This window comes from Protopterus annectens, chromosome 1.part2, assembly GCF_019279795.1.
Source record: "Protopterus annectens isolate FY-2018-M chromosome 1.part2, PAN1.0, whole genome shotgun sequence".
Lineage (NCBI taxonomy): Eukaryota > Metazoa > Chordata > Ceratodontiformes > Protopteridae > Protopterus > Protopterus annectens.
The window spans coordinates 632,228,032-632,253,546 of record NC_056727.1 but is presented as its reverse complement, the minus strand read 5'-3'; the positions used below and the strand labels follow the sequence as shown (position 1 = coordinate 632,253,546).

At 41.4% G+C, this 25,515-nt stretch overlaps 1 protein-coding gene across 2 annotated transcripts in view; it reads right to left on the bottom strand.

The window, feature by feature from the left end:
* The window catches only part of LOC122790524 (toll-like receptor 5), a 650,422-nt gene that overhangs the window by 286,190 nt on the left and 338,717 nt on the right, over nucleotides 1-25,515 (bottom strand). Inside the window, exon 1 of one of the 2 annotated variants that reach the window (XM_044058076.1) lies at nucleotides 25,412-25,515. This exon is cut by the window's right edge and continues 2 nt beyond it. The exons of the other annotated variant lie outside the window; for it this stretch is intronic. The gene's annotated coding sequence lies outside the window, so the exon portion shown is untranslated. The remainder of the gene's footprint in view (nucleotides 1-25,411) is intronic. 2 annotated transcript variants of the gene reach the window in all.

The following is a 25,515-nucleotide window of genomic DNA, read 5'->3' as shown; positions in this document are numbered from 1 at the left end:
CTAGGATCCACCAAACTACACATGCACTCTGGTCATTGGACCAAAAGTACCAGTATGATTCATTCATAGTCCATCTTGGAGTAAATGACCTGAGACATACCTACTTAGACTATATGAAGAGAGACATCATGGAGCTCTTGGAATATGTGTCTCAGGCTGATATCAGCCTACCACTGAGCACCATTTTACCTTCTCCAAGGTTGATGCCTCAATACAAACAAAAGATGCCTGATGTTAATAACTGGCTTAGTTTTTGGCATCATTCTAAGGGGGTGCAATATTTGTCAGCATGGAAGGAGGTGGTCAACAGTCCATGCTGCTTTGCCAGAGATGGTCTGCCCCTCTAGGCTTTCAAATATTAGCTAAAACATTGTATTCCCCCATACTGCCTTTTTCAGGCAATGCCAAACTGAAAGCAAATTTCAACCAAGAAAATCTAAAGGTATTACTGCTCAGTGCTAGGAGTCTAATAAAAAAACTCCACTCCATAGAAGCTCTCGTCACCCTAGAGAATGCTGACATCTGTGCAGTCACTTAGACATGATTTAAAGCCACAGAGAGCACACCAACAGTGCAAGGTTATAATATCTTCCATACATTTAGACCAGCTACTACACTGACAGGGACTAAAGGTGGAGGTGTATCGATTTACATCAAAAATAAATATACTTCAAGGCTGGTCAAACAAGACAATACACTTGAGCTGCTCCGTGTTCAAATCACCGAAGGCAAAATCCAATACCATATCCTTGCAATCTACAGGTCCCCTGTGACCCGGGAAAAACATACCATGTACTAAAGCTTATTGGAAACACTCACCATCCAACCCAATACCATATTCATAAGTGACTTTAATTACCCCACTATTAACTGGAATCCTATACAACACCAACTATACAGGCACAGAGATTCCTGGATTTTGTAACCACAAAACTCCCTGGACCAGATTGTCAGTACACTAACCAGGGGTGCAAACATACTGGATCTGGTCCTTACTGATATGGGGGAGTGCTGCACACCCCCTACTGTAAGGTCTCCACTGGTAAGGTCAGACCATGAAATGGTCTCCTATGAAGGAAAAATAAAACCTGGACCCCCAGCTAAATCTAGAATATTCATGAACTACTCTAAGGCTAACGTCCTGCTATTAAATGATAACCTGGCAAAATTTCAAACCCCTATAAACCCTGAGAACACTGCTGCCTATGCAGAGCTATTCACAGAAGCCCTGTACAAGTACATGAATAGCTGCATAGAGGCAGCTCTACCCACCAGGAAGAAGTACAGAACTAACTCAAAAAACAAGCCACCTTGGTGGAATCACAAAATCAATCGGCTGTCTAACATAAGGAAGAAAATTATGTCAAAAATTAGGAGGTCCACCACCCAGCACGATAAAACCACTCTCAAATAAACAACCCATAGGACAAATAAAGTATATCAAAGCCAAATTTCAGGTAAATTTGGCCTCACAGGCCAAGAACAACCACAAGGCATTCTTTAGCTATGTCTTGAACCTCAAAGGCAATACACAGTTGCATGCAGAGCTCATTGTAAATGGAGCAACCTATACTGAACCAGAAGATATAGCAAACCTACTGGCCGATAAATTCAGCTCCAACTTTACTCCTCTCTCCCCCTCAACCTTCCCTCAGATAATGCCATCAAATATAACTCCCCCTACTATCACTAGGGAACAGGTCCTTGATGCTCTAAGGCCAAGAACACTGCATCTATGGACCCAGACAATATCCCTGGATGCCTTCTAATTAGCATGAAACAGGACCTGTCAGGCCCTCTGGAATTGCTATTTAACTCTAACCTCCAAACAAGTTTCATGCCTCGTGAATATAGAACAGCAACAGTTATCCCTATGCATAAAAGTGGGCCATCTACAGACCCTGGAAACTACAGACCCATAAGTCTCACTAGCCTTATATGTAAAGCCATAGAAAGAATTATCATGGAAATTATCAATAATTATATAGTAAACCTCCAGACAATGGAACCAACCCAGTTTGGTTTCATCAAGGGCAGGCCATGCCTACTCAACCTGTTGGATTTCTTTAAGAAGGTCACCAAAGAAATGGATGAGGGCAAAATGGTTCACACTGCCTACCTTGACATGGCCAAGGCATTTGACACAATACACCACTCACTCATTGTTGACAAACTCAGAAGATTAGATACAAACCTGTATGCCTTCCAGCAGATCGCCAGCTGCCTTACGGACAGGACCCAGGAAATTAGAATTAGGTAGTCCACCTCTACAAATAGGGTAGTCAAAAATGGAGTCCCTCAGGGCTCAGTCCTTGGATCTCTGTTTTCTGTCATTTACTTATCTGAAGTCAAGGCCAATGTCAGTGGTCTCTGGCTGACTAAATTTGCATCCCACACTGACACAAATGTTCTCCAGGAAGGGCTGACACAGACAAACAACTGGTGTCAGAGACATGGACTAAAACTAAAGGCCAAGAAATGCATATAGTATCCGTTGGGAAGTCATCCACCCCTGGTAAATATCATATGGACAACATATCCCTTAGAGTTGGGTCTATATCACATTACTGAAATTCCAAAATGTCGAACACCATAAGCTCGACCTTGGAATCTCGAAATGTGATATATTCAAACGCTCAGAACAGCGAATTTACTCCAAGGGAATAAATTTGCTGTTCCAAAAATACACACACACAGCACAAGCACACCAAAATACATAATCCACACATACACACTTCACAGAACCCTACACTAAACCGTACATACACTACTAGCTATCCACTTACCTTAACCCAACCCTAACCCTAAGGTCCCCTAACTAACGCACACTCACCTTACCCGCTTCCTAACCCTAAGGTCCCGAACTAACGCACACTCACCTTACCCACTCCCTAACCCTAAGGTCCCTAACTATTACACACTCACAATACCCACTCCCTGTCCCTAAGGTCCCTAACTATCACACACTCACCTTACCTCGGTCCGTTCACACACTTACCTTAACCCGGTTTGTCACCTTCGTACCACAGTCGAGGAAACAGCGAAGCCGCAGAAATGGCCCACTGAATACTTTCCCTAGGAAAATATTCGGTGTTCTGCAGCTTCGCTATTTCAAGCGTTCGCTGAATAGGGGTCGATATTATAACATTCGAAGTTTTAAGACTTCAATGTTATAATATAGACCCTTAGAGTTGACCCAGTAGTCAGGGACTTAGGGATGCACATAGACAGTAATCTAGCCTTTGACCATCACATGTCTACAGTAGTGAGGAAATCAATCTATGTTGCACAGATTATAAACCAAGGTATGATAGCCAAGTTCAAGGAAGTCATTGTTCCACTCTATTTGGCATTCATCAGACCTATCACTGAGTACAATGCCCCCTTTGATATGTACCTAACCAGGCATATCCAACAATTTGAATGTCCACAGAGCTTTCTCACGAAAAGAAAACAAGGCATAAGTGAAATGTCCTATGCAGACCACCTACAGGCCCTATCCTTGTATTCTGTCTCCTACAGGCTTTTGAGGGGAGATCTATGCCTGGCATAGAGGGTATTGTCAGACCCCACTCTGATGGACCTCCTGCATATCCACAAAACAAACACCACTAGAATTACCTGTTCTAAAGACTTAAACCTCGTCTGTAATATAAGTAGGACCTGCTAGAGAAACAGGTATGTATTCCAGAGACTACCCCGTCTCTGGAATAGGCTCACCATCCATGTGAAGCAGAGTTCCTCCCTAACCCAATTCAAGTGCAATTTGGACAACTGAATGAAGAGCAGGAAATTCATCCCTGGTTTAGCACCTATGTCTCTAATGGACACAGGCAACCTGTAAATGGTTCACCTCCCAGGCCCATGCTTGTAAATGTTTCACCTCCCAACCCCCTTCTTACACTTTTCAAAGGTATCAGAACTTGTCAGAGATTTGGGATGCATGGCTAGGCTTAAAAAGGCCCTTGTGGTTGTTAGCCTAGTGAATACCTATTGAAGGTAGGGAAGTAGCAACAAATCGAGAGAAATTGCAACAGTTGACAAGACAGCAGTTGACATCATGGTTAAGGTCTTCACCTCCCATGCACAAGGTAAAAGATTTATTCCTAACCTCCATCCAATGCCTGTTTGGAGTTTGCATGTTCCTCCTGTGTTTCTGTGGGGTGCCTCCCACCTCCGAAAAACAGACTGAGTGTTTCCATCTATAACTCACCAGAGAATTGAGCTGTGGACAGCAGCACAGACTCTATATGGTGCTCTGAAGAGTTGTATAGACCAACTGCTTTGAGCATCTACTGTGATGCACATTATCCACAATATAGGAGAATATGGATCACAGACTGCACATCATGGCAGGGCTAGCCACTCATCATGTAAACTATGGTTGTAGGTGTTTGGTCATGTTGACTATTGTCACCAAATGGCAAGGGTATTTGCTGGTGATAAGTGGTTTGAGGACCCTGCCTACTCCAACCTAAACCAGGGATGATGCTAATGATGGGAGGGGTGTATGTGCCCCTATTGGCCAGTGTGTCCCCACCATAAAACCCAGCAGCCCTGGTCAGCAAATGTCCAGTTTCCCAACCTGGGTTACCCGGGATATCTCTGTTGAACAAAAGCTGGATGTAAAACCAATCAACCTTCTAAACATGAACTAAGAATTGCTGCACTCAATGTAGGTTCATTGACAGGATGAAGCTTGGAAATGGAAGACATGATGGTATGGAGGAGGCTGGAACTCCTGTGTATCAAAGAGCATGAGATGGAAGGGCAGTGCAGCAAAGCCACTTGGCTTCTGATCCAGAGTCTATTATTCAGGAGGATAAGGTACATAAGGGAAGCTGGTGGTGGAATGTATAAGTCCAGGAAGTCATCACAAGAAAGGAGTATAAGAAAAAAGTGGGAGATAAAAACTGATAGACCAGGCTAGGAAGGAATACTGTCTGGCTAACAAAGAGGCAAAGACAGGAGTTGCAATAGCAAAGAACAAGACATCAGAGGCACTCTACCAGCTTCTGGAAAGTGATTTTTGGTAGATGCTGCAAAGAAACTCTATCACATTGCAAGAAAAAGACAGAAAGATAAAGAAGACAGTCAGACACCCAGAAACAAACTACTCACCAGTCCATAAGATGGCAAAGGCAGATGGAAAGAGTAATTCCAGCAGCTTCTGAATGAAGAAAACCCCACAGAAACTGTACTGTACACACACAGCTCATGATGTGAGAAGAAGAGGAGTCCACCCTAGAAGAAGTAAGAACAGCACTAAGGAAATTAAGTTAGGAAAAGCATCAGGCTCAGATGAGTCACAGCAGATATAATAAAGATGTTGGGTGAGGAAGGGGAGAAATGGCTCTTAAGGGCACTCATAGCAGTGTGAAGAAAAAGGCATATCCCAGATGACTGGAGAATAAGCATACTGGTGCCAGTGCACAAGAACAAAGGGGACATCCACAATTGTGGGCAGTACAGAAGTATCAAACTCCTGTTACATTGCATGAAAGTTCTGGAGAGGGTGATTGATAAATGGATACACGGAGTAGTAGAAAGTAAGATGGGAGATGAGCAGTTCAGATACAGTTCAGGATGCAGCAGAACTGACCCAATGTTTGCAATGAGACAGAAAGTTGAGAAGAAGCTAGAGATGAGGAAAGAGTCCAATTTGGTATTCTTAGACTTGGAAAAAGCATATGACAAGGTCCCAAGAAAGCTGATGTGGCCAGTCCTGCGGTGGTTCAAAGTCCCAGAAACATTGGTAGAATTAGTGCAGGCTATGTGTAAAGATCCAATGACTTAAGTACGAGCAGTGTTCTGTCTCACAGAGGGTTTCCCAGTGGGACTGGGGGTGAATCAGCGTTCAGCTCTTGAGCCCACTGCTGTTCATATTGGCAATGGAGGACATTAGCAAACAGGTTGTAGGGAGCAGATCAACAATGTTGCTGTATGCAGATGATGTGGAATTACAGTTAGACTCTGAGCAAGAACGTCAGCAAAGGATAAGGGAATGGAATGCAACACTGAAGGCACTTGGGATGAAACTGAGTAAGGATAAAACAGTGTAATGACAGCAAATTGGGGGAATCAGAAGACGCTGAGAATTGAGATAAAAGGAAGATAGTGGAACAGGTTAACAGCTTCAGGTATCTGGGAGGAGTGGTTGAGGAGAAGGGAAGTCTGAATGAAGAGGTCAAAGTTAAAATCAGAGGGGCTGCAGCCAACTAGAATAGTGTCAGGTGTAGTCTATGAAAGAAGAATGCCAAAGAAGCTGAAAAATGTAGTATACAAAATGGTGGTGTGACCAGCACTACTGTATGGTACAGAAAACTGAACAATAAAGGCAGAGCAGATGAGGAAGCTAGAGGTGATTAAAACAGTGCCTGAGATGGGTGGTAGGATGCACACTGTGGGACAGAAGTAGAAATGAGGACATAAGAGCAGAAGCCAAAGTAGCTCAGTTTGCAGAAAAGATCAAAGAGAACAGATTACAGGGGTTCAGGCACATGTGTAGAAAAGAAGACAATATGATGAAGAAGATTTGGGGCAGACAGGAAGAAGGTAGGAGGAAACAAGGGTGTCCAGCAAAGAGGTGGATGGACTGTGTTAGAGAAGATGTGCGACAGTCAGGCATGAGTTTTTAAGAAGGCAGGAGTGTGACATTGAATCGAGAGCTATAACAACAGTTAACACAACACCTCAACCCCATGTAGAAAATGGAAAAAAGGGGATGATGATGATAGAGACCCCAACCCCATGTAAAAAAAATGTGAAAAACGGAGTTCATGATGATGATAACAAATGCATTTCACCCACACCTACATTTCTTTTGTAGTGGCGAAGGCCATGAAGCCTTACGTTTAAAATGAATTTTGAGGGTTTTTATACAGCAGCATGCATTTAAAAAGCATGATGGTGTATGAGAAATATTAGATGGCACAGACCTAACACTGAGATTATGCAACCTTAGAGAAAAACTAAGCAGTCAAGACAAACACTTCCTCAAAAGTGCTACTGTTATGAAATGACTGTCAAACTCCCTGTTGTCCATGTTTCAGTTTTACAAGTTTACATTGTTTTATGTCAGGCTTTCATGTGGCTTAACAGCTGAAATCCTCATCTTTTTGTCTGAAAAAGCTAGCCTAGACTTGGTAAACGATTGCTAAGGTTAATGAACATCATAGCAGTAGACTATTACACAGGATTTCAAACAAAAGACACTTCACCAACTATGAGAATGGCCATGACTTCTAGTTGTTTCAGCTCAGGCGCATCCTTATTCAGGTAATAGACCCAGACTGTAAGATTAAGTAACATAAATTGTAAATGAAACTAAACATAACTAATGTATTGTGTATAGTATATGTAGACCACTTACTCCATACCTCTATAAATCACTTAGAGAAAAACTCATTGGACAAAGCAGATATATCTACAGAGGGGAGCTATGGATGGGCATTACTATTTATTTAATTACATTATTTAGAAAGGGTAAGAGATTTCTTTCTTAAATAATGTCATTGTATAAAAGCAATAAATCACTTATCAGTTGTGGTTAATGCAGAATCTTCCCACTGCTGTCTGTGCTTGATTAACCTTGCTTTACCCTCATGATCAGTAGAGGCTAGCCGATGGTAAATCCCACATTACCCTCAGGCAAATGTGAGTTACTGCTACAATATATCACTCTAACAGTTGCAGCATGTTGAGGGCTGTGGCAATGCCACAGTGGCATCCTACAAAAAGAATGTATCACATGTAGTGTGATTGATTTATTTTCATAAAGTATTTGACAGTAGTTTGTGCCTTTAGTCTTGGTAACTTACTTTCTGATAAGATATCAGGGCAGGAGAAATATTGTGTTGGCTGAAAAGTCATGTACCCATATACATACATTAATGCTGTGCATACTTTCAAAGAGGGAAAAACAGTGCAACCAGACAAAGCTAAGCAGCACATGCTGTAGAATTTCTTCATCTTGGGTTGTGCTGGCTTTAGAAAATGAGAGCTAAATCTCTTGTTATATTAAACGTAGTGTATTACAAACTGACTTTTAAAAGACAATATATATATATATATATATATATATATATATATATATATATATAGTAGAATACCGCCCAGTTATAATGCACAGTTACAAGCAATAAGTATACTCAAAGAAAAAAAAAACTTTTAAATGTAGGAAGGACATTTGGTTTGGTTCCGTGAGACAGGAATGCAGAAGGTTTTTCAGATAGTGGCAACTAGGAATGTTCCTTAGTTCAACAGTGAGGGGTCAAACGTAGGAAGGGACTAGTGCTGAAAAGACTCTTCCTCCCTTCCCTTATGAGTATATCCCTGTAAAGGCTTCCATTAAAGCTACATGTCATAATCAACATATTCACATTTCCTGCTAGACAGCCAACTCTCCCCAGAAACCCAATCTAACTCAACACGTAATAAGAATCCCCTCGCTCTTTCTTTTCACCATCATCCTATGCACACCAACTACTGCATCTCTAGCCTTACTCTTTGTTCTTCTCCCACTCCCTTCCTACCTAATGCACACAGACTAGATATGCTTAGCAGGCTGTTACTGTAACACTTAAAGGACCACTACGGGCAAATGATGAAGAAAACATATATTTTTTATCTTGCCATGATTTACTACACCTCCCAAAGCTGCCTGCAGCAAAATAAGTACTCATTCCTAATTTTATTTTGTTTTTACTCTTGTCTGCCCTCATGGGGGCAGACATCGTGATTCCTTTGGAAAGCTAAATCTGTCTCAATGCACAGACTGTGAGAACAAATAGCCCTACCATTTGTTGTCAGACTAGACTTCCATTCACTTAGAATGGACCACCTGAAAAAAATGCCAAGTTTGAGAGTCTACAGCTCATGTGTCATTGACTGGTATGTGCTGAGTTTTACAAATGTTGTTCCTATTGATGTACTACACATTCTCTGAAAGAAACTTGCAAAAGTGTCAACAAATTACTGAGATAAAAAAGACTTTTCACAAGGAGCAGTTTTGCAAGCTTCAATTCCTGGCCAAGTTACTCCTCCCATCTCCCCTCCTTCAGTGGGCTACAGTCTCACATTTCAGGCTTGGGTAAATTCAACTATTTTGTCAGCTTTGCATGACAACAGACATCAAAAAAATCACAGCCTGGTGTGCCACTAAAACTGTTCCCTTATATGTCTCATCATTTCTGAATAGCATTTCCCCAGGAATAAAAAAAAAAAAAAAGCACACACATCAGTCCAGAGTTTGGGCCAATCTATCCATTTCTTATTGTGCTCAGTAAAACATTCAGTTTATAATGCATTCTGGCTGACATGGTTATCTTTACATAGTTATAGCAAAACCTGAACTTATGGTATTCAATGCCAAGCTTTACAACAGTTCTCAGTTTCTTAACAATGACCTCCCAAGCCTCTGATGTGACCCAGTACTTTGTCATCATCATCATCATCTTTTGGCTTTTCCCGTTAGGGGTCGCCACACCGGATCATCTCTTTCCATTTCTTCCTATCCTCTGCATCTTGCTCTGTCACACCAACCACCTGCATGTCCTCTCTCACCACATCCATAAACCTTATCTTAGGCCTTCCTCTTTTCCTCTTACCTGGCAGCTCCATCCTTAGCATCTTTTTCCCAATATACCCATCATCCCTCCTCAGCACATGTCCAAACCAACGCAATCTCGTCTCTCTTGCTTTGTCTCCAAACTGTCCAACATGAGCTGACCCTCTAATATACTGATTCCTAATCCTATCCATCCTAGTCACACCGAGTGCAAATCTTAACATCTTTAACTCTGCCACATCCAGCTCTGACTCCTGCCTTTTTGTCAATGCCACTGTCTCCAACCCATATAACATAGCTGGTCTCCACTACTGTCTTGTAGATCTTCCCTTTCACTCTTACTGGTACCCGTCTGTCACAAATCACTCCTGACACTCTTCTCCACCCATTCCACCCTGCCTGTACTCTCTTCTTCACCTCTCTTCCACATTCACCATTACTCTGAACTGTTGATCCCAAGTACTTAAACTTGTCCACCTTTACCAACTCTACTCCCTGCATCCTCACCATTCCTCTACCCTCCGTCTCATTTACACACATATATTCTGTCTTAGCCCTGCTGACCTTCATTCCTCTGCTCTCTAGAGCACATCTCCACCTCTCCAGAGTCTCCTCAACCTGATTCCTACTCTCACTACAGATCACAATGTCATCTGCAAACATCATAGTCCACGGGGCCTCCTGTCTCATCTCATCTGTCAACCTGTCCATCACCACTGCAAATATGAAAGGACTCAGAGCTGATCCTTGATGTAATCCCACCTCCACCTTAAACGGATCTGTCACTCCCACTGCAGTCCTCACCACTGTCACACTACCCTCGTACATATCCTGTACCACTCTTACATACTTCTCTGCCACTCCCGACTTCCTCATACAATACCACAACTCTTCTCTAGGCACCCTGTCCTATACTTTCTCCAAGTCTATAAAGACACAATGCAACTCCTTCTGACCTTCTCTGTATTTCTCCAATAACACTCTCAGAGCAAACATCGCATCTGTAGTGCTCTTTCCTGGCATGAAACCATACTGCTGATCACTAATCATCACCTTCCTTCTTAACCTAGCTTCTACTATGCTCTCACATAACTTCAAGCTGTGACTGATCAGTTTTATCCCACTGTAGTTACTGCAGCTCTGCACATCACCCTTATTCTTAAAGATAGGTACCACAACACTTTTTCTCCACTCCTCAGGCATCCTCTGACTTTCCAAAATTTCATTAAACAGTCTAGTTAAAAATTCCACTGCCATTTCTCCTAAGCACCTCCATGCTTCCATTGGTATGTCATCTGGGCCAACAACCTTTCCATTCTTCATCCTCTTCATAGCTGTCCTTACTTCCTCCTTGCTAATCTGTTTCACTTCCTGATTCACTATCCCCACATCATCCAACCTTCTCTCTCTCATTCTCTTCATTCATCAGCCTCTCAAAATACTCTTTCCATCTACTCAACACACTCTCCTCTCTTGTGAGTACCTTTCCCTCACTATCCTTTATCACCCTTACTTGCTGCACATCTTTCCCAGCTCTGTCCCTCTGTCTAGCCAATCGGTACAGGTCCTTTTCTCCCTCTTTAGTGTCCACTCTCTCATACAACTCTCCATCGCCTTATCCTTAGCTTCCACCTCTGACTTTGCCATGCCAGTCATCTCCTTATACTCATGTCTACTTTCTTCATCTCTTTGACAATCCCACTTCTTCTTCGCCAGCCTCTTCCTCTGTATACTCTCCTGTACTTCCTCATTCCACCACCAGGTCTCCTTGTCCTCCTTCCTCTGTCCAGATGTCACACCAAGCACCTTTCTAGCAGTCTCCCTTACTAGTTCTGCTGTAGTTACCCAGCTATTCGGTAACTCTCCACTGCCTCCCAGTGCCTGTCTTAACTCTTCACTAAACGACACTTCACAATCACACTTTTTAACTTCCACCATTTAATCCTTGGCACTGCTTTCACACTCCTCCTCCTCTTCTTGATCACCAACGTCATCCTACAGACCACCATTCTATGCTGCTTAACTACACTTTCCCCTGCCACCACTTTACAGTCTCCAATCTCCTTCAGACTGGCCCTCCTACATAGGATATAATCCACCTGTGTGCATCTTCCTCCACTCTTGTACGTCACCCTATGCTCCTCCCTCTTCTTAAAATACATATTCACCACAGCCATGTCCATCCTTTTCATAAAATCCACAATCATCTGACCTGCATTCCTCTCCTTAACACTATACCTACCCATCACTTCCTCATCTCCTCTGTTCACTTCACCAACATGCCCATTAAAGTCCGCTCCAATCACTAGTCTCTCACCCTTGGGTACACTCACCACAACTTCATCCAACTCACTCCAAAATTTCTCTTTCTCATCCATCGCACACCCAACTTGTGGAGCATATGCACTAACAACATTCATCATTACACCATCAATTTCGAGCTTCATAAACATCACTCTGTCAGACACTCTCTTCACGTCTAAAACACTCTTGGCATATTGTTCCTTTAGTATAACCCCTACCCCATTTCTCCTGCCATCCACACCATGATAGAACAATTAATACAAATATTTGTGCACATATGACACGTCCAATAATACATACCATCATTAAAACAAGATAAATGCAATATAAATCATATCAATATAGTTATGATTTCTAGTTTATGACCCTGTTTGTCTACGGAAACTTCTTTTTGAATTTATGTTCAAGCAGTTGTATATTTGTTGTATATTATCTTGTTTAATTGTCACACCGAGTGCAAATCTTAACATCTTTAACTCTGCCACATCCAGCTCTGACTCCTGCCTTTTTGTCAATGCCACTGTCTCCAACCCATATAACATAGCTGGTCTCCACTACTGTCTTGTAGATCTTCCCTTTCACTCTTACTGGTACCCGTCTGTCACAAATCACTCCTGACACTCTTCTCCACCCATTCCACCCTGCCTGTACTCTCTTCTTCACCTCTCTTCCACATTCACCATTACTCTGAACTGTTGATCCCAAGTACTTAAACTTGTCCACCTTTACCAACTCTACTCCCTGCATCCTCACCATTCCTCTACCCTCCCTCTCATTTACACACATATATTCTGTCTTAGCCCTGCTGACCTTCATTCCTCTGCTCTCTAGAGCACATCTCCACCTCCCCAGAGTCTCCTCAACCTGATTCCTACTCTCACTACAGATCACAATGTCATCTGCAAACATCATAGTCCACGGGGCCTCCTGTCTCATCTCATCTCATCTGTCAACCTGTCCATCACCACTGCAAATAAGAAAGGACTCAGAGCTGATCCTTGATGTAATCCCACCTCCACCTTAAACGGATCTGTCACTCCCACTGCAGTCCTCACCACTGTCACACTACCCTCGTACATATCCTGTACCACTCTTACATACTTCTCTGCCACTCCCGACTTCCTCATACAATACCACAACTCTTCTCTAGGCACCCTGTCCTATGCTTTTTCCAAGTCTATAAAGACACAATGCAACTCCTTCTGACCTTCTCTGTATTTCTCCAATAACACTCTCAGAGCAAACATCGCATCTGTAGTGCTCTTTCCTGGCATGAAACCATACTGCTGATCACTAATCATCACCTTCCTTCTTAACCTAGCTTCTACTATGCTCTCACATAACTTCAAGCTGTGACTGATCAATTTTATCCCACTGTAGTTACTGCAGCTCTGCACATCACCCTTATTCTTAAAGATAGGTACCACAACACTTTTTCTCCACTCCTCAGGCATCCTCTGACTTTCCAAAATTTCATTAAACAGTCTAGTTAAAAATTCCACTGCCATTTCTCCTAAGCACCTCCATGCTTCCATTGGTATGTCATCTGGGCCAACAACCTTTCCATTCTTCATCCTCTTCATAGCTGTCCTTACTTCTTCCTTGCTAATCTGTTTCACTTCCTGATTCACTATCCCTACATCATTCAACCTTCTCTCTCTCTCATTCTCTTCATTCATCAGCCTCTCAAAATACTCTTTCCATCTACTCAACACACTCTCCTCTCTTGTGAGTACCTTTCTCTCACTATCCTTTATCACCCTTACTTGCTGCACATCTTTCCCAGCTCTGTCCCTCTGTCTAGCCAATCGGTACAGGTCCTTTTCTCCCTCTTTAGTGTCCACTCTCTCATACAACTCTCCATACGCCTTATCCTTAGCTTTCGCCACCTCTGTCTTTGCCATGCGCCTCATCTCCTTATACTCATGTCTACTTTCTTCATCTCTTTGACAATCCCACTTCTTCTTCGCCAGCCTCTTCCTCTGTATACTCTCCTGTACTTCCTCATTCCACCACCAGGTCTCCTTGTCCTCCTTCCTCTGTCCAGATGTCACACCAAGCACCTTTCTAGCAGTCTCCCTTACTAGTTCTGCTGTAGTTACCCAGCTATTCGGTAACTCTCCACTGCCTCCCAGTGCCTGTCTTAACTTTTCCCTAAACTCCACTTCACAATCACACTTTTTTAACTTCCACCATTTAATCCTTGGCACTGCTTTCACACTCCTCCTCCTCTTCTTGATCACCAACGTCATCCTACAGACCACCATTCTATGCTGCTTAACTACACTTTCCCCTACCACCACTTTACAGTCTCCAATCTCCTTCAGACTGGCCCTCCTACATAGGATATAATCCACCTGTGTGCATCTTCCTCCACTCTTGTACGTCACCCTATGCTCCTCCCTCTTCTTAAAATACATATTCACCACAGCCATGTCCATCCTTTTCGCAAAATCCACAATCATCAGACTTTCTGCATTCCTCTCCTTAACACCATACCTACCCATCACTTCCTCATCCCTTCTGTTCACTTCACCAACATGCCCATTAAAGTCCGCTCCAATCACTAGTCTCTCACCCTTGGGTACACTCACCACAACTTCATCCAACTCACTCCAAAATTTCTCTTTCTCATCCATCGCACACCCAACTTGTGGAGCATATGCACTAACAACATTCATCATTACACCATCAATTTGAGCTTCATAAACATCACTCTGTCAGACACTCTCTTCACGTCTAAAACACTCTTGGCATATTGTTCCTTTAGTATAACCCCTACCCCATTTCTCCTGCCATCCACACCATGATAGAACAATTAATACAAATATTTGTGCACATATGACACGTCCAATAATACATACCATCATTAAAACAAGATAAATGCAATATAAATCATATCAATATAGTTATGATTTCTAGTTTATGACCCTGTTTGTCTACGGAAACTTCTTTTTGAATTTATGTTCAAGCAGTTGTATATTTGTTGTATATTATCTTGTTTAATTGTTTCTCAATATTCTAACCACTGTGTATGTTGCATCAATTGTAAAACTGATTTTACTCCTTGTATATTTTCTATGCTCTTTGTACAAAATAGCTATGTTTGTATAATTTATTTTTATTATTTTTTATAATTGTTTACTATGTATCTGGACCTTTTCTCCCCCAGCCTCCACTGAAAATGATCATCTTGTGTCCAGTCGGACTAACCTGGTAAACAAATGGAAAATAAATAAAAAAATAAAATATACTAAGAAAATCAATCAATATACCAAGAAAAATCCAAAACTTAAGAAAAAAAAACACAGACGGAAGGAAAATGTTTCCTTGATGCTGTCATGAAAATCCCACTCACTTATTCAGATATTATGGGCAAACATATATGTATATTATAACATATATAATATATTAGGCAAAACAACGTACACAACACACTAGTCATAGGTAACTCTATAGTCAGGCAAACTGATGTCGCATTTACCAGGCTAAACAAGGAGAAGGTTACTGTCAGCTGCCTGTCAGGTGCCAGGATCTGCCACATAACCCATGCATTCAGGTCACTCCACAACCAAGTGCAAATATGACTCTGTCATTGTCCATGTTGGTGTGAATGACCTGAGACATGCCTCCCTGGACTACATGAAAAGAAACATGGAAGAGCGCTACGATCTTGCAGCCCAGGGAGGCATGACCCTAGCCCTGAGTAGCATTCTGCCATCGCCCAGAATGACACCGCAGTACAAGGACAAAATTATTGACTTCAACAATTGGCTAAGCTTCTGGTGTCATTCTAAGGGGATCCAGTATCTGCCTGGGATGACATGGTTGACAGACCACAATGCTTTGCCAGAGATGGCCTGCACCTGTCACCCATGGGATTCCGGATACTGGCTAAGGCTGTTGCTGCCCCTATAGTGCCTTTTTTAGACAAGTTTCAAATGTAACAGGAACAGGCAAGCAAAAACTGAGGTTAATGCTACTCAATGCTAGAAGTCTAAATCTCAAAATGCACTCACTCAAGGCACTCTTTAAAATGGAGAACATCGATACCTGTGCAGTGAATGAGACCTGGTTCAAGGCTCCAAAGAGCACCACTGCACAACCAGGCTATAACTCATACCACACTTTTCGGCCACGTAACCTGGACCGGAACACCAAAGGCGGAGGTGTGCCCATATTCATTAAGGATATCCACACCTCCAGGCTAGTTGCTCAGCATAATGCATCCATGGTTATCCAAGTGCAACTAACTCTGGGCAAAACTGCAATCCAAATTGTAGCTTGCTACAGATCCCCCGTCATGCTCCAGGATTCCCACTCCTCTTTTCTTGATATACTGGAAAATATTAGGGTTCAAACACCCTAATAGTGGGCGATTTCAACTACCCCACCATTAACTGGGAAAACTACTCATGTACCAACTACTTCGCTCAATGCTTTCTGGAATTCATAAATTCCAGTGCCCTGGATCAACTTATCCACACCCCCACCAAGGGCAACAATATCCTAGACCTAGTCATTACCAACATGAATGGCTGGTATTTCACACCCAAAGTCAACTCCTTGTTGGTCAGATCAGACCATAAGCTAATCACCCTAGATATCCACATCCCGCCCCCACCCCACATTAAGGAAACCACGGTAAAAAATTATTCCATAGCCAACTTCATGCTTTTTAAGACAGAAGTGGCAAACTTCATGACACCCATGCAGACGGCCAATACAGTTACGACTGCTGAATCCTACACAAATGCACTCTATAAGCACTTACATGAGTGCATGGATCGTGCTATCCAAAACAGAACCAAGAAGCTATCCTCCAAAAAAAGGAAGCCAATCTGGTGGTCCCCTGCCATAAACAAACTGTACAACAGAAGGAAGAAATTGTTGCAAAAGAGAGTAAAATCCCATGAGTGGTGGAGCTCCCCGGTCAGCCTCAGTAAGACGCTGAGATCCCTTATGAGAGCATCCAAAGCTAGCTATGAAAATAAAATTGCCACTGATTCTAAGGACAACCACAAAGCATTCTATACCTATGTCAAGAATCTGAATGGCACCCAGATCTGCTCTGAGTTACAGCACAACTGCATGAAAATTACAGAACCAACTGATATTGCCAACATTCTGGCAGATAGGTTCAGTGCTAACTTTACCACCCTCTCACACCCTAAAGGGCCCATATCTATACAGGAAGAATGCAGAGTCCCTGTAATCACAACTACACAGGTAAAAGCTGCACTCTCTAAAGCCAAAAACACAGCATCCATGGGACTGGACAACATCCCAGGCTGCGTTTTACATGAACTTCAGAACGAACTGGCTCCCCACCTAAGCACCATCTTTAATCATAGCCTCACATCAGGCTTTGTGCACACTGAATGGCACACAGCAACAGTTATCCCACTCCACAAAGGGGGAGCCACCACTGATCCCGGGAACTATCGTCCTATTAGCCTGATGAAATTGGTCTGCAAGGCCATGGAACGTATAGGTTCATAGGTAGGTACTAGGCTATCAGCCCTGGGGCCTATACAAGCCCAGCCAAAAAGGTACCCTGGCTTTTACCACCCAAGAAAATTATTTTCCTGTGCCACTGTCGAGCAGAGCCACAGAGGTGATCCCCGGGGTGAATTTCTTATTTCCCATCCGATCATCAAAATTTTTCTTGAAGAGTGCTAATGAAGAGCTTTGTTTGATATAGATAGGTAGTTTATTCCAGAGTATGGGAAGTCTCTGGGACAGGAATCTATCCCTCCGGCATGTTCTGTTTATTGTGGTGACAAGGTTTAGGTCCCTAGAGCGTGTAGCTCAGAGGGATTGGGATTTCTTTAAGTGGAGCATGTCCAAAAGCTCTGGGTTTGACATAGCTTTGTATGTTAGGCAGAGATCACCTCTGAGTAGGCGATATGTGACAAAGTAAAGCTGGAGTTTTTTGAGACTGTCTGCGTAGGGCATCTGTTTGAGGCCAGTAATCCTCTTTGTGAGGTATTTCTGTGGCCTTTCCAGTTGTTGTAGATGTCTTGTGAGGTACATACCAAAAGGGGCGTTGTACTCTATAATGGGGCTAATGAGTGATGAGTAGAGGGGAACAATGACCTCTTTTTTTCTGGATGAGAAGCCTTTTGTGATGAGGTGTGCCATGTAGAAGGATTTCCTGACTACTGTGGCGATGTGATTATCAAAGGAGAGACTACTGTCCACCTGTGTCCCAAGGTCTCATCACACTTTTGGTGTTAAGTATACTACCGCCTATGTTGTAGTTCATGGGTACAGAGTTTTTACCAAAGGGAATGACAATGCACTTTTTGGCATTGAGCTTGAGGCCATGGCTTACCAGGCATCTGTCTCAGTGAGGCCCTTTTGTAAAAAAAAAACACTGTACCCATGAGCTACCACATAGGTGGTAGTCTAACTCCGAATGTGTGATGAGACCTTGGGACCCAGGTGGGCAGTAGTCTCTCCTTTGATAATCACATCGCCACAGTAGTCAGGAAGTCCTTCTACGTGGCACACCTCATCACAAAAGGGTTCTCATCCAGGAAAAAAACAGATAATTGTTCCCCTTTACTTGACACTCATTAGACCCATTATAGAGTACAATGCCCCTTTTGGAATGTACCTCACAAGACATTTGCAGCAGCTGGAAAGGCCGCAGAAGTACCTCACAAAGAGGATTACTGACCTCAAACAGATGCCCTACACTGACCATCTAAAAAAACACCAGCTTTACTCCGTAGCATATTGCCTACTCAGAGGTGATTTCTGCCTAACATATAAAGCTATGTCAAACCCAGAGCTGTTGGACATGCTACACCTAAAGAAATCCCAATCCCTCTGAGCTACATGCTCTAGGGATAGATTCCTGTCCAAGAGACTTCCCATACTCTGGAACAAGCTACCCATCTATGTCAAGCAAAGTTCCTCATTAGCACTTTTCAAGAAAAATCTTTGTGTATGGGAGATAGGAAAATATACCCCAGGAATCACTTCTGTGGCTCTGTTCGACAGTGGCACAGGAAAATAACTTTCTTGGGTGGCATAAGCCAGGGAAACTTGCTGGATATGCTTACTTAGGCCCTTAGGCCGATAGCCTAGTCCTACCTATGAACCTATTATTAGACTAAATACAATATTATGTAGCACTGAAATGTGCTGACATAAGGGTGACAGTTCATTATTTACCCATAAAGCAAATGTCAGAGTGGAAAAGTTCAAATAGTGGATAAAGAGGAGGAGGGGAAGAGAAGAAAGAGTGAGAAAAAGTATTTGTTAGTAATAATTAGGATAGATATGGGAGGCAGGAGAAAAAAATGAGTAAAAACAACATTACAAGTAAGAGAAACGAAACCAAGGAAAAGAAGAAATAACATGGACAACAAGATTTACTGTGTGTGTGTGTGTGTGTGTGTGTGTGTGTGTGTGTGTGTGTGTGTGTGTGTGTGTGTGTGTGTGTGGTGTAAAAGAACTATAAAGCAAATCTGCACTGATACCTGCTTGCTGCCCTGCTGAGGGGGACACTTGTGCAAGTGCAGTGGACTGGCTCCAGTAGGAAGGGATGGCAGCATAACTCTCAACATTATAGAACAAGAAATCTGGACAAGGCCATAAATAATAGGGGACAAAGGCCCAAAAATGGGACAATTTATAAATATTGCACTTACAAACTTAGAAAGTTGATAAACAGGTTTTGCATTAGAGTGAATTTATTTTCTTAAGGATATGAAGTTTGAAAATCAAATGCCTGTCAACCTTCCGACTTCCGTGTTCAATGATTTGCCAATAATTTGACAGAAAACTGCAATTTTATGAAAAACAGACAAAAAATCTGGACTTTCTGAAAAAATCTGTACTGTTGAGAGATATGGATGGGAGTCTTGAACCAACACCCATCAATCATTTTCATTTGTTTGCCAAAGCCATTACAGCAGTGTTTTGCAGAGAGGTGGGAAAAGCCTTAAATTTGACTGGTATGTTGTGTGGATGTGGGAAGCTGTTTGTGGAAGGTGGAGGTGTGCCTTTAAGTGTGGTGCTAATGTTATGGATTATGAAATGGAGAGATTAAGAGTAAAATTGTGCTCAGTGAAGTCCCTAGCAATTTCATCACTGCTTGATTCAGACATATTCCCCTGTGTTTATCAGTACTATGAGTGCATTGTTTTGGAGTGTAGTTTCACTGCTACAGCTGCTGCTACTCTTTCAATGCAAGTATCTGCTTTGGAAGTTTTCTCCAGGAGTCTGTTGCTGAGAGGATGAGAGACATGCTACAGGTATACAACTAAGACAAACTAGATAAAGCAATAGTAAGAAAAAGTACTAGGTCACATCAGAGGCCTGGGAGGTCATTGTTAAGAAACTGAGAACTGTTGTAAAATTTATCATTAAATACCATAAGTTCAGGTTATACTATAAGAGAATAACTATGTAAAGATAACCATGTCAGCAGCCAAAATGCATTATAAGTTGAATATTTTACTGTGCACATTTTAAATAGATAGACTGGCCTAAACTCTAGACTGATGCGTTTGCTGCTTTTTTTTATGTCTATTGTCATGCAAAGCTGACTAAATAGTTGAATCTAGTAAAGCTGGAAATGTGAGACTGTAGCCCACTAAAGGAGGGGAGATGGGAGGAGTAACCTGGCCAGGAACTGAAACTTGCAAAACTGCTCCTTGTGAAAAGTGTTTTTTATCTCAGTAATTTGTTGACACTTTTGCAAGTTTCTTTCAAAGAATGTGTAGTACATCAGTAGGAACAACATTTGTAAAACTCAGCACATACCAGTCAATGACACATGAGCTGCAGACTCTCAAACTTGGCAGTTTTTTTTCAGGTGTTCCATTCTAAGTGAATGGAAGTCTAGTCTGACAACAAATGGTAGGGCTATTTGTTCTCAGTCTGTGCATTATGGGACAGATTTAGCTTTCCAAAGGAATCACGATGTCTGCCCCCATGAGAGCAGACAAGAGTAAAAACAAAATAAAATTAGGAATGAGTACTTATTTTGCTGCAGGCAGCTTTGGGAGGTGTAGTAAATCATGGCAAGATAAAAAATATACGTTTTCTTCATCATTTGCACGTAGTGGTCCTTTAAGTCTTGTATGACTTACAGAGTTACAGACAGTATTAAGACACTATGACATCACACCTTAATATCCTGATCCTTCCATGTAACATTTCATCTTTGTCACACAATTTCATTTTTTTAAACCTGCATTTTATTACATTTTATTATATTCTTATGCCTGTATTATCTTTACTGCGCTGAACCTGAAAATGGTCCGGCTGGGTCAGTGTGTTTTACCCAGATAACAAATGAAAATAAAATAGTGGCATAAGAGTCCTGAATGATTTTACCTCTTCTCCAAGCTCCACAATATCAGTACTCCCCATGCCAGCTCCAGAAGGTGATTGTGACACTATTTGGACATCAGTCACCTAGCTTATAGTCGGGATTGTATCCCTCAATACCACAGATTAAAATATTTTGTCAACAGTGTAATGAATATGGGAAGTTAAAAGTCTGATTAGTTCATAGCGGAATTTTATTTTTAAGCAATGTTCTTAACAAGATTTTTAAATGAAGAGGTTTAAGAGAGTGAGCATTCTACCCAAAGTATCCATACATTTAGTAAGCATCATTTTCCAGTTTGCACATAGGAGTAAGGCATTACCCTTCCTATATGAGATGCCTGCTATAGTCAGAGGTAAAAGGTTTGATTCTTTCCCCTTCCATTTGCCTACTGTGTGACTCAGAGCAAGTCATTTACCCTGACAGTGCTCGCAAGTCACCGATGAAAAGGGACACGTGTTCAGTGGGCTTATGCAGTTAACAAATGTATATAACAAAATAAATATACTTAAGATCAGGAAACTTGCAAATGAAGGACATGGTCAGTAACTGTGTCCTTATGAGCTTCTAATGGTATGAATTCAGCTGTCAGATAGTCACTAACTGCAGATATAACATCCTTATTCAGATAATCCTGCAACACAGGCTGACAAAAAAGATAACATCAACCCAATATGTTACAGGAAACACTGCAGTAAGCTAAATTCATACTGTCTAATCCCGCTTTCTACAGGGCTGAATTTTCAAAGTAATCACGCAACTGTTTACATCTATTCTGGTATTATTTGAGGTCTCACTACAGCTGGCAGCAGAGCAATGGGGCATATTCCAGTGAATCACTGCTGCTTTCTGATGAGATGTGGCACAGTTCTAAGGTGGCATGGACTAGATATTATAGTAAATGGCATGCTTTCTATGTTTATCCAGAAAACATCAGATTACGTTATAAACATACAAATGTGTTTGCTTCCTCCCTGCTTTTTTCTATCTGTATATCTATCTCTATCTGTATCTATCAGTCTCATTCAAAATTTTATCCATACGTACACAGACCTGAGGAACCAGTAATATGTCCAAAACAACTTAAGTGAGCAGGCACTATGAATCTGAACTGCTTGGAATCAAGACAAAAGCAGAAAACTGTAAAATAACATTTTACTCAGTATGTCAGCAAGCTGCCTCCAAAGGTTTGTTTCTTTTTTGTTTCTCCGATGCTTTTCTTGCATATTGTGCAGTCTTTAGTGGCAGCAGTATATAAAACAGTATTAAGCTATGGCAAGCTGGCTTCTTAAAGAAACCCTCACTAGTGTTTTATTGTCCTTAGTGTGTTTCTTCATCTGTTACGCAGTACATGCAATTTAACTACAAAGTGACAATGATGCCCATTGCTTAACCCAAGATAAAATGCTTATGCCAAGAGTAAGCATCATTTCTGAGTATCCAGTACACTTGTAAAATGTTCAATTGACAGGCAGATAAACTGCATGATGGGGTACTAATGCTTGGCTATTCACATATATTTTAAATACATTTAACACTACTTATCAATTATATATGATAAATCTGCTCAGGTTTAGAAATCGTCTCATACAATTAGAGCAAAGAAAAAGTAAGATTATGCTTGAGATATTACCTTCTTCTCATTTCCAGTGAAATACCAAGAATTACGTACTCATATGTCACTATTAGGTTGAACACTTGTGCCACATATTGCCTTACCTGGCCTATGCTATAACTATTGAACTATAGTAGTTCAACTATTTAGCAGTATTTTCATATTCTACATACCGAATGTGAACTTTCATTTGACAATGCTACAGTTAGCTTGTGACTGGTTTTCTAGTTGACAGCTAAAATATTCAGTTCTTACATAACTCTCAGTGTTTTAGTCTGTATTTATTTCTTTTTCTGGTTTTATGCCAACATTTTGTTCTGAGCTGATTTCTAGAGTAGGGAAAGTAGTTTACTGTGTGCAACTGCAAGGCAAACTACTCTCACACTCATGAAAATATAAGGCCTTTTTCTGTCCTCAAGATAGTCATCATAAATGTTAGCTAATGACCCCTGGGGCTTAAGACTTCTATGTACAAAGATTCTGTGGGTTTATTTGATGTTATAGCACTAGTAAAGAAGAAATACAAAAGTGGGAATGATTGTTAGGCATGTTCAGCACAAATAAATGCTGAGGCTGCTATCTGGATAGCTAAGCACCAGTCTGCTATGTTCCTACACTCCCGCATGTGGACACACACACACACACACACACGCACACACACACACACACACACATATGCGTGCATGCGCACACGCGCATGCACGCGTACACACACACACACACACACACACACACACACACACACACACACACGCATGCACACAAACACATACACAAGCGCACACAGACACACATCATCCATACCTCTACACATCTTTCTACTACTGCAGGTTACTATTCACTTCTCCTACTACCTCAACCCTTTCTCACAACCTGGTAAGGCATTATGGGTAAAAGTAATGACAGGCTGCTTCATTCATCTTTTTTCTTATACTACCCACTGCCTGGCCAGACTGCCCAGACCTTGCATGCACAAGTACCACAAAAACAATTTCTCTATAGCACAGCACTCTGTCCCAAACACATACCAGCTCTCTTTAAACTGATCCCGATAGCCTGTGACAAAATGAGAACAACTACATGCACACATCAGAACAATAACTTTATACCCTCCTACTTTCATAAGGCATTAAGCTAAGCCTGGAGGTACCCTATGGTACTCTGGGTTTGAATAAGGGAGTTAAGATAATGGATGTTAAGACAGGAACTATATGAAATAAATTCACTGTCTTGAAGGCCTAACTACAAGCCTGATATTACTGGTATCGCTGAACCCTGGATGAAGTCCTCTTCTATCACTTCCAGGGCCAGAGGCCAGGCTAAAAAGTGGGTGAAAGAGTTATCCAAAAGCTTGTCATGCTCATTACTTGCTATTTATTCAAATATTACAGATTATGATCCAAACTTTTCTTATCTGTGTTTCATTGGTTCTAATATCAATGGTCTTACATACAGCCCTACTCCAAAGTAAATAGAAATGTAAGCCTCCTGAAGTCTTTATCTCCTCAAGTTAAGAAGCAAAATAGGGTTATGTTTGGAGATTTCAGTTCTCACTTGTAAAGACCCTACTGACAGTGCTTAATGAGCCTCCCCTAAGAGTTTCTTTTGTGCAGATATATTTCATACACACTTGACCTAACACCATCACAGGCAGCCATAATATAATGCTGGATTGAATGCCTAGAGTTCTCACTAATGTTACCCAAGGTTTCTCAAATTCCATAGTTCATACTCAAACATCCAGTGACAATTGTACTATCTACATCCCCTTCACAGCTATAAATTAATTAATTAATTGACCAACAAGCAACACTGTATCTTATGCTTTTTTAAAACATAGTAGACAAGCCCCATTTCTTACTGAATTGGCAAATAATGACTAATCAATCCACTTGCTCAACATTCATTACAGCTGCAGAATATATGCTGATCATCAGAATGTCCAAAAAAAATTGCCCTGTATGATAAGGAGTTCGATAGGACAATCTGTACATGGCTTACTTCTGAACTGAGGAAAACCTTCAAAATAGTGAAATAAATCTTGACAAAAATACAGAGCCACAGACAACAAATTTAAGAATAATGTAAATTCAGGAAATAATGAAAGAGGGTCATTCATACCTCTCAACTTCTCAGAGCAAGAAATCTGGACAAAACCATGCATAAAAGTGAGACAAAGGCCCAAAAGTAGGGACAATTTTTAAATATTGTTCTTACAAACTTAGATAGTTGATAGAATAATAGGTTTTGCATTAGCATGCATTTACTGAAGGGTATGAAGTCTGAAACTCAAAAGTCTATCTTTATTTTCTAACTTTAGTCTTTTATGATTCACCACTAATTTGCCAGAAAATCCACAATTTTATGAAAAATGGATGAAAAATATTAGGCAGAAATCTGGACATGTTGTGAAAATCTGTACAGTTGAGAGGTATTAGAGGGCCACAGACAAAGCAAATGCTACATTCTTACAAGAGAGGCAAAATGCACTGCTCAGATATGACAGAAAATGTTAGTACAAAATTAACCAGTTAGAAAGACTGGATAAAATAAAAGAAGTTATTACACTCACATTAAACAGCATGAATATTACAGAGGTCTGCTCAGTTGCTCAAGCTTTTGCAAACATCTCCCACTACAGCAGCCAGATGACAAAACACATCTGTTTTTGGATTC